Raw genomic sequence first — 10103 nt, 5'->3', positions numbered from 1 at the left:
GAACCTAATCGAGTTTTTTATGATATATATTTTAATTTTTATTATTGTGAAATGTCAATAATATCTTTTATTTAAAATTATATATAAAATATTAATTTTTATTACTTGAGCTTGATTAGGTTTGACTGAGCTCGAATAAGCTCGATTGAGCTTAATTTGAATTAATTACATTTAATTAAACTCAATCTCAAGTTCAAACTCGAGTAACATAAATTGATGTCGAGTTCAAACTCGAGCTCGAATTTTAAAAACTTGACGAGCTTGAGCTCAATCTCGAGTTTAGTTATTTTACCTCAAGTTGCACTACTCGAGCTCGACTCGATATGAACGCAATCCTAACTGTATGTATATGAGATGAGTGAAAATAGGTGATAATTTGGACGAGTTTGGACGGGTTATAAATTACTTATAGGTATAACTGGCTCAACTCATTCATATCCATTTAATAAATGAGTCTAAATGAGTCAGTCTATTTATACCTATTTATCACATGGGATTCTTTGTCCAATATTTTGTGTTCACTTTCCTATCTAATGTAAAATTACGTAGTTTACTTATTATATCTACTGATGTGGCACATAAAAATAGGTGGTTGTTTGGCTGCGTTATACTTCTTCTTCTTCCATATACAAAAGCTGATGTGGCACATAAAAATAGGGAAGAAAAAAGAATTCATCCACCAAGTAGTCAAAGTTCCAATCCCTCTTCTCTTCCATATGCTTTTCAAACATTTAACTGAAACGTGACGCCGGAATCAACAGGTGGATCACGGCCAACCGTTGACTGCATTTACTGAGAAGTGGTCCATTTCTTTTACGGCCATAAGGGATTGGAATTGATAACATGCTGTATATTTACTCCAAAAACATGAAAACAAAAGCAAAAACAAAAACAAGAAAGTGGTCTCCGTCCATGATGCTTCTTCTCATACGTCCTTATCAGAATCAAGTGCAGGGAATTCTTTATAAATAGTCGTCCCGATTGCTCTCATTTCCCTCAGAACATAATTCGAAGATTTTATAGACTTATAGTGATGCTACTTTTGTCAAAGACAACAGATCTTGCTCTCTAGTCTCTAGTTAGAAAAGAAGAGCTTCTTTTAGCTGTTTTTTTTCCTCATTTTTGAAAGAATCAGGAAAAGTTTTGTATCGACTATTACAGTATTACAGATGGCTTCTATTGGTAGCTTCGTGCCAAAGAACTTGCTTAAAGTTCTCAGCTCCGATCCTCATAGGATTCCAAGTATTGTTATGTAAGTTCGATCTTATTATTTCTGCTCGTTGTTCTTAACATCTTAACTTATGCTATTTTCTCCATGCTATAAGTTTTCAGTTGTGCATTAAATGAGAAGAAGAAAACCTCCAGTTTATTCGTACAGAAGATGATCCAAAGAATAAAAATCGCCATTTTGCATATATCCAATGATGGATTGTGTTGCATTCTTGAATATTTCCACTGATTTTCAAACTAATTTAATTTGCGTCTGCTCTGCGGTCTTACTTTTTTTCAGAAGATGTGCTTCTATATCACGAGAAGGACCAAGCAGGCCCCCGATTCAAACCAACCCTCCACAAAATAAAGCGGCAACGGATTCAACCGATGAGAAAATGGATGCCAATGCCGGAGGGCCATATTCACCAGTTGTATACGAGGGCTATTGAAGGCAGCAGAGTTGATGATCAAGGCCATTCTTATACATTAGTCGCCCATAAAATCTAGAGTTGAAATAGGAATAGAAGAAGTTAAAAGATGATGATCCATGCATTGACTAGTGAATAGAATTCTTTGTGGCTTTTGTTAGTCTCTGAAATAAAGGTTTATCTTCCCCTGAACTCTTTCTTCTTCCCCACACACCTTTTGTAATGCAGTCCAGGATTCCAGAATGCAATATACATATTTGATCTGATTAATTATATCACTGGGTCTTTCTTTTTTTTTTCTTTTTCTTCTAGGCTAGAATTATATCTCGTTGAAATCAAAGTGAGGATTCTTCTACACAATTGTGCTTCCAAAAGATTATTATCAACAAATGTAGGCTTATTCTACATATTAACCTCATTATCAACAAAATATTGGAAGCCCAATTCCTATTTAAACTCCTCATTACAATAAACACAGTACTTATGAACTTCTTAGTTCTATTTTGAGTTCTATGACTCTTTTTTTTTTTTTTTTTTTTACAGAAAGAGAATAGGACGCTTGTGATAATAACAAATTGTGTTAGAAGTGATACAAATATTGAGGCAAATAATAAGAGAAGCAAAGGACAAATGTTTATTTCTGTGTAAAACTCACACAACTTATAACATGAAATTACTCTATTTATAGAGTTTAAACCAACTCCACTAACTATCCTACTTACTCTACTAACTAACCCAATAACTCCACTCACTCCACTAGCAACTCCACTAACTCCACTAGGTAGGTAGCATAAACAAATATAATTAATTAACAACGGTAAATATTTCTAACAAGAAGAAACATGAGGTGTTAATTTTCTGAAGAAGTAAAATTAAATTGAGAAAGTATATGAATGCAAGGGCTAACAAACCTGTTGCATAATTTAAGTATATTAACAAGAATCCAAAAGTAACAAGCATCCAATGTATTGAGTTTGAGGTTTTGAGAAGAACTTTAGGACGTTGTATATATGGAAAGGACACTTAGAGGATTATATTTGACCATTACAGGCCGATACAATATCCGAGTTTGATAGCTCATGGCATTAGCGGTTTGCTGTAGCATTGATGATTAAACCTGTTGGGCTAAAAAGATAAGTCTAACCTCTGAATATCTTTAGAAAATTGTTGATAGGTATTCCTTGAAAGAAGCTGCTAAGATAGTAACGTGGAGGGTTTAGAATTTACAGAGTGATTTATAGAATCTCATAAACCACATGAACCTTTCGACTCCAGATGATGTGCTCATGCAGATTTTGGGCACAGCATTCTACTATTTATCCTTTTGCAGTCTCCTATTTCTCTTGTTGATACAATTAATATCACAAGTTGTTAATGGAGGATCAGGGGTCTCTCCAATTCAATCTGTCCAATTATGTCTAACATTTTTAAACTTCTAGCTCCATTTGACAAGTGAGTTTTTTGAATGTTTGTCTAAAATTTTACTATAATACTGTAAAAGTTTTTAAAAAACGTTTTTGAATTAATCCTCTATACACTAATAGCGTATACACTTTCACCATTAGATGCATGACACATAATTTAAATTTGAATTTGAAACCCAAATTTTGTAAATTTGTCGTGCATTCAGCTGTGATAATGTATACATTGTTAGTGTATATAAGATTTACTCTAATAACATTTAAGAGTTAGATGGATTAAACCCTTCTAAATTTTGCCTCCAACTGCAGTTTATCATTAAACTCAACAAAGCATACCTTATTGCACCATTTGCAAAGTAGCATCCAACTAACAAACATTGGATCTTTGAATAGCTTAATACCAATCGAAGGGTGAAGAAAATGGCATTACACTTTTGAACAGCTTAATTAATCTAGCGGTTTAAGCGAGCAGTGTCTATGAGTTTTATATGTCTCTAACACCAGTTACAGAACACAACCTCGTTTTAGGTTTTCGTAGAGATAGTAGTAATCAGTGGAATTTGGGGAATTAATCAATTACGGAAGCTCAAAATTAAATCAAAATTTTCCAGGCTCCAATCAAGAAATATGATTCTCATGCCTAGCATGACATGGGAACTGCGTAATTTACTTTTCCTTTTGCTTCCGACCATTTCACAATGACTGTTGACTAAAATCGATTGTTTTTCTATGGCAATTGAAATTTATCCACGTTTTTCTTGATACACATGGATTTTGAATGGTCAACTCACCAGCATGATATTTCACAGTTGATTGATACCCCCGGCCACTACCTTAGGCATGCACAGGCATGCATTTGGCCATTTAAACATAAAAGGCAATAAGCCAAAGTAAAAAGAAGTTCAACCTCTTGATTCTCAATGGATGCTTGTCTCAACTGCTGGATCATGGTGCATGTCAATTCCAGACTAGGTCAACCTGTTATTAAATACTTAATTGACTGTCTGGAATTGCGAGATAAGATTTCTTAACACTTGATTGAGAGTGACAGTGAGAGATAAAATCTCTTAATTAAATTGAGCATATACACATAACAATGAAAGAGAAAAAGAAAATCATCCACTAATTCACCCCTCTTATCATCATAAGCTTTTGAAACTCTAGGGGGAATGCTTTTAGCTTTAATCGTGGGCTGCTTTGCAAGTAAACTTTAGAGGAATACTCGTTTTTGTCCACTGAGGAGTGGTCCATTGCTTTTGGCACCACAAAAGATGGGAATCAATAACACGCCAGATTACTCCAAAAACATAAAACACAATAACAAAAGAGAAAGTGGTCTGACTCCATGATGCTTCTTCTCATGCGCATAATCAAAAGTAGAACGCTAGGAGCTGTCTATAAATAGCCATGTTGATTGCATTCATTTCCTTCAAACATAATCGGAAAATTTTATAGACTTATAGCAATACTTTTGTCAAAGACAGCAAATCTTGCTTGCTCTCTTGTCACGACAGAAGAGCTTCTTTTAGCTTTTTTGGAAGAAGAATTTTACAGGAAAAGTTTTGTACCCGACCATTACAAATGGCTTCCATTGGTAGCTTCGTGCCCAAGAACTTGCTAAAAGTTCTCAGCTCCGATCCTTATCGGATTCCAAGTATTGTTATGTAAGTTTGATCTTTCTGAATTTTACTCGTTGTCCGCAACACTTTAATTGTTTATGATATTTTCTCCATGCTATAAGTTTGCAATCCTGCATTAAATTGTTTTTGTCCAACATCTAAAATTTGTTTCGCACACAGAAGTTTTGCCTGCATCAATAATATGCTGAATGCTTGAGATTTGCCTGGATATATATATATATATATATATATATATATATAGCTTTAAACTGTGGCCTCGATCTGCCTTAACAAGGATGTTAAATTTTGTGGAAGCAATTATGAGAAGTATAAGTTTTACATACAAAGACTCCAAAAAGCTTTTTCACAGAGTGTATACAAGAAACTCTCCATTTAGAAGATGATCGAGAGGATGAAATCACCACATGTGAATCCAACGATGGATTATTTTGCAGTCTTGAATTACAGCTACAGCTTATATATTTACTGATTTTCAAATCTATTTGCTCTGCGGTCTTACGTTTTTTCAGAAGATGTGCTTCTACATCGCAAGAAGGACCAAGCAGGCCCCTAATTCAAACCAACCCTCCACAAAATAACGCGGCAACGGATTCAACCGATGAGAAAATGGATGCCAATGCCGGAGGGCCATATTCACCAGTTATATACGAGGGCTATTGAAGGCAGCAGAGTTGATGATCAAGGCCATTCTTATACATTAGTCGCCCATGAAATCTAAAGTTAGAAATAGGAATAGAAGAAGTTAAAGATGATGATCCATGCATTGACTAGTGAATAGAATTCTTTGTGGCTTTTGTTAGTCTCTGAAATAAAGGTTTATCTGTACTTAAAGTCTTTCTTCTTCCTCCCCCCACCTTTTGTAATGGAGTCCAGGATTCCAGAATGCAATATATATATATATATATTTGATCTTATTAATTGTAACTCTGTGAGGACTCGTAAATACTATTATTTTTAAACCTAACTTATGGCTTAATAAATTATTTAATTGGATTTTTACCACGAGAAATATTTTCTAATCTTATTAGACCTAAATACATGATAATATAATTTCGTTATATTTTTAAAATGACTCGTCTCAAAAATTAATTTTTCGGAGTGCGTTTAGTAAAAATAGTGAATAGTGTTCGGAGATTTTACCGCGTGGGAGCACAATAAACTTGGAATATTGGAGACTTGTACTATAGTCCTAAAATAGATAATCTTATGAATAAATACTCAAGTGATAGTTAGTAGTACAATCGTTATAAAAATTTCTCGGAGGTTTCGCGTTATAGCGTTAAAATTGACGGTACACATTTTCACACGTGCGACTTTATTTGAGGGACTTTAGACCCTTATTTCGGGACAATTAAGAGTGAATAATATTTACATGAAAATAAGTGCATTAGAGGTTTATTGCACTAGTGAACAAAACGAGCGAGAAATCGAGCCCTAATCACGTCAAACGCCCCCTAATGTGAGTTGACTAATGGGTGATTTGTGGCCACAAGTTAGTATCTTCTCTTGGAAGCTTAAAAATCTGATCACTCTCTCTCTCTTCCTTCTCAAGATTGCCGACCAGCCCTCTCTCCCTCTCTAACTCCATTGTTTCAAAAATTTCTTCACCAAATCAACCACAAAACTCCAACCAATCTTCACCAAACTTGTAGAGCAACTAGCAAACAACTTGGAGGTTGGATCTAGCTAACTAAAGGGCTGCATTTCACGGTTTCTTGGAGTCTCTTGAGAACCGAAAATTTCTGATCTAAAGCACTAAGGAGGTATAACATGATCCATCATCTTAAACTTGATTTATAGTAGTAGATATGCATCTCTAAGTACTTGCATGGAAGTTGATGACTTGATATTGTTAGAAAAATGTGAAAGTTGGCCCTATGAACTCCCACTCTTGAGTTGTTGCTGATTTGATGATTGATGGTGGATATATTGTTGGTTTAGTGGTTAAAATGATGGATTAATGGTGTGTAATTGATAGAAATTTCATTGGGTGCAAGAAGCAAAAGTTTCCAATTTTGCCCCTGCCTTGTTCGGCCATTTTAAGGCCAATTTTTAATGATCTAATGGCTTGAATCTGATGTTTATATGATGTATTAGATGTGTGAAAAATTTCATTGAAAAATAATGAGGTTTGGTTGGGCAAATGAATTTTTTTTTGTGAAATTAGCAAATCTGGAAACTGTTCACATATGGCTCTGACCAGCGGTGGTGTTTCGGCCATAACTCTGTCCTCGGATGTCGAAATCATGTGCCGTTGGTGGCGTTGGAAACTAGACATTCCAGGTGTTAATTTGAGATAAAATGCACGTTCTGATTCTTTGTGAGTGAGCCGAACCAAACGTTTTAAGATCGCTGTCCTGTTGCTCTGTTCAACTGGAATGAAGTGATAAGGCAGCAAATTGATGCCCGATTTTGAACTAGTTGGGTGCCAAATTTTGAAATAATTTCCTCTGTGATATTATAGACCTATGAATGTATTTTTCAACGACATAAACCATGCCCCATTCTGAGTTAAATTGACTGAGTTGTGACCAAAACAAGAGGACTGCCCTGTTTTGGAAAAACCGTAATACTTGGACTGGTTTGGGACAAAACCTGGGAGTGATCTTATTAATTGAAGTTCTTGATGCTAAACACTTACCAAAGGTATCATGGATGTATTTTAGACCTTTATTTCACAAATGAACCATGGTTGGATAGCTTTCTTGATTAAACGATTTGAATTGGGAAATGAAGTCAAAAGACAGGTTGCCTTAGAAATTTTCCTGAACTTTGGATGATTAATTAACTATCTTTCCGAAGGTATTTTTCCCTGAAATTTGATAGAGCGGTACCTTTCATGTAGGAGTAGCATACTGCAAAATTTTATACCAATCCAAGTTCGTTTTGACACTTAGCTAAGGTTCCAATTTTTGGAAACTCAAATCTGGAAATTGTTCACCAGACTTGAATTTTCCCAACTTCGAGCTACCGTATCTCGGTGCTCGAAACTCCAATTCTCAATCCGCTTATTCTGCCCTAAACTTTACTTGCACCTCTAATTAAGTTATAAATTTCAAGGGTTAATTTGCAACGAGTGAATTTTGCCAAATTTTCAAATTTAGCAAAAAACCAACCCCAGCTCAATCCTGAACATTCTGGAACAGTGATTTCAAACTCATTTTTGAGTACTTTCCACTTAGATTTATGGAAAAGTGTCTTCTAAGAACTTTTAACACTTTCCAAAAGGTTTCCAACGGTATAAATTTTTCCAATTTTGGGCTTATATCGAGAGAGATACGAATTTTTAAAGATTTATAATAAAACTGAAAATTTTCAATTTTCAAGGCAAATGAGTTTTTCCAAAACTCTTAATTCTCTTAGTATTATTCAAACGTTTTGCCCTCCATTTTCATGATAAAAACTAAAATAATATTGTACTTAATAAAATGCAAGTTGAACCTCGATTTACGAGTAATTGAGGTTCATTTTTTGTGAAATATTCTTTAGATTGTACTAGTGTACAATCTTCCTTGATAATTGGGATATTTGAGTGATTATCCACTATTAATTGCCAGGCGAACAAGGAGACCTTCAAGAGGATCTTACAGTGGACACTTGAACTTTCAGAAATAATTCTTATTGAATTGCTCGGTGAGTGTCAAGTGTGTGAATCCTTGATACCTGCTTATTTGTTGTAATTGTTGGAGATTTTAAAAATGAAGGCGGGTGTGTACTTTATCACACTCGTTCTAATTTCGAATGAATGAATGAAATATATCGAATGAATGAATGAAATGCAATGGTATGTTATAACTACATACGTCGTTGGAGTGAATTTTCTCGACTTTCAAATGAATAGGGGGCGCCCAAACTCATAGGCCGACCTTGGATTCGAGCCGGCAATGGGCTTGGTCGGGAACCTGGGCGAGCCATGAGATATATAAGCTCGACCTAATGAGAGGTCTTGTTTGGCATACTCGTGGAGTATCGCCTTATAAATGACTTGTGGGTCCTGGAGGTGTACGGTGGACGGAGGGAAGTAAGTGGTGATCTACGGAAATGGAAATACCAACCCGGTTGACGGAGGGTCATTGCGGGAAGGTATACGAATGGCATCGGCAGAGCGAGTGGAACTTAACTCCTGAGAGCTACTATATCCTTGAATTGTTTCTGATTACTTTTCCTGCTCGAATGGTTGATTATTGAAATATCACGATTTTATGTAATAAATTTGGGATTGCTATTTGAACAATGTGCTTGTATGTGTGTTCTTGGCCTCACGAGCGTTTAGCTCACCCTATAGTTTTGTTTTCCTTAACAGGACCGAATTTCGGAGAAGTATGGAGAAACCCTTCATTGTTCTTTTGTTTAGGATTTCTACTATATTTTGGCTATGCCCTGGTTTGGGTTGTACTTTTGGAATTGAAATGTAAAAATTTGGGCCCTGACGTGTATTTAGAATTTAAGTCGTATTATTATTACCCGATGTACTGGTTACATGTTAAGTGATTTGTTAAGTTTGAACGCTTCCGCATTATTTGTATTCATGTTGCTCTCTTCGAAATGTTCGGTTTGGTTTTAAGTTGAATAGAATTGCTTGAGTCCTGGCGATAGTTGGGCAGGCGTCCCGCGGATACCCTTTGGTTCGCTTTAGGGAGATGTGGGGGCGTCACAAACTCGTTTATTAAAGAATTTACTTCACAATATATTGTGCTCTTCTTTTGAACGAGAACTTAATTTAATTGAATCAAAGTAAGAATTCTTCTACTCAATTATGTTTCCAAATGAAGTAACTCGCTAATTACCCTGATGGACTGACTAAGACAAGCAAATAGCTGTAAATAAGTCATTTTGGTTTAATAATGCCAAAAAAAAAGAACAAAAAAATGTATTTACCCTTGATTGTTAATAATAAGTACGCCCCTTGAAAATGGGAAATGTACTCTAAATCTGTAGATTAACGTCAATGTCAACAAAAATTGGAAGCCCAATTCCAATTTAGACTCCGTTTCACATAGAACCGAAAACAATATGAACTTCTTATTTCTATCATGAGTTCCATGACTCATTTTCTGCACAAAGAAAACAGGACCATCGTGATACTAACAATTTGGGTTAGGCTATTCGTTAACAGAGTTGGCATTCGTTAAAAGAAACATGAACTATTAATTTTGTAGGAAAGCAAGATTGATTTAGAAAAGTATATAAATGCAAGTGAAATAAACGTCATTCACATAGTAAGCTATAACAGGTTACTTAAATAATTTATGGGGAAAATTGCACAAATCGTCTCTCACATATTAACGATGTGAAAATTCAGTTCTTGAGAACGAAAACGAGCATTTTTAGTCCATTACAAACAAAAAATGATCAATTTTATTCCCTATTAGCTTTTCCATGTGAATTCTTGACGGACCCAG

At 35.1% G+C, this 10103-nt stretch overlaps 2 long non-coding RNA genes across 2 annotated transcripts; both read left to right on the top strand.

Moving 5' to 3' along the window:
• Nucleotides 1–1085: 1085 nt before the first annotated feature.
• LOC140008166 (uncharacterized) lies at nt 1086–1913 on the top strand. The gene is made up of 2 exons (XR_011815569.1): nt 1086–1252; nt 1511–1913. It is a non-coding gene; the product is annotated as an uncharacterized lncRNA (long non-coding RNA).
• Nucleotides 1914–4523: 2610 nt separating this feature from the next.
• Nucleotides 4524–5589, top strand: LOC140008165 (uncharacterized). Its single transcript, XR_011815568.1, has 2 exons — nt 4524–4725; nt 5211–5589. It is a non-coding gene; the product is annotated as an uncharacterized lncRNA (long non-coding RNA).
• The last annotated feature ends 4514 nt before the right edge of the window (nt 5590–10103 follow it).

Source organism: Coffea arabica, chromosome 6c (assembly GCF_036785885.1).
Source record: "Coffea arabica cultivar ET-39 chromosome 6c, Coffea Arabica ET-39 HiFi, whole genome shotgun sequence".
Taxonomy (NCBI): Eukaryota; Viridiplantae; Streptophyta; class Magnoliopsida; order Gentianales; family Rubiaceae; genus Coffea; species Coffea arabica.
Note: the sequence above shows the minus strand (reverse complement) of the source record. Positions and strands in the feature narration are given on the sequence as shown.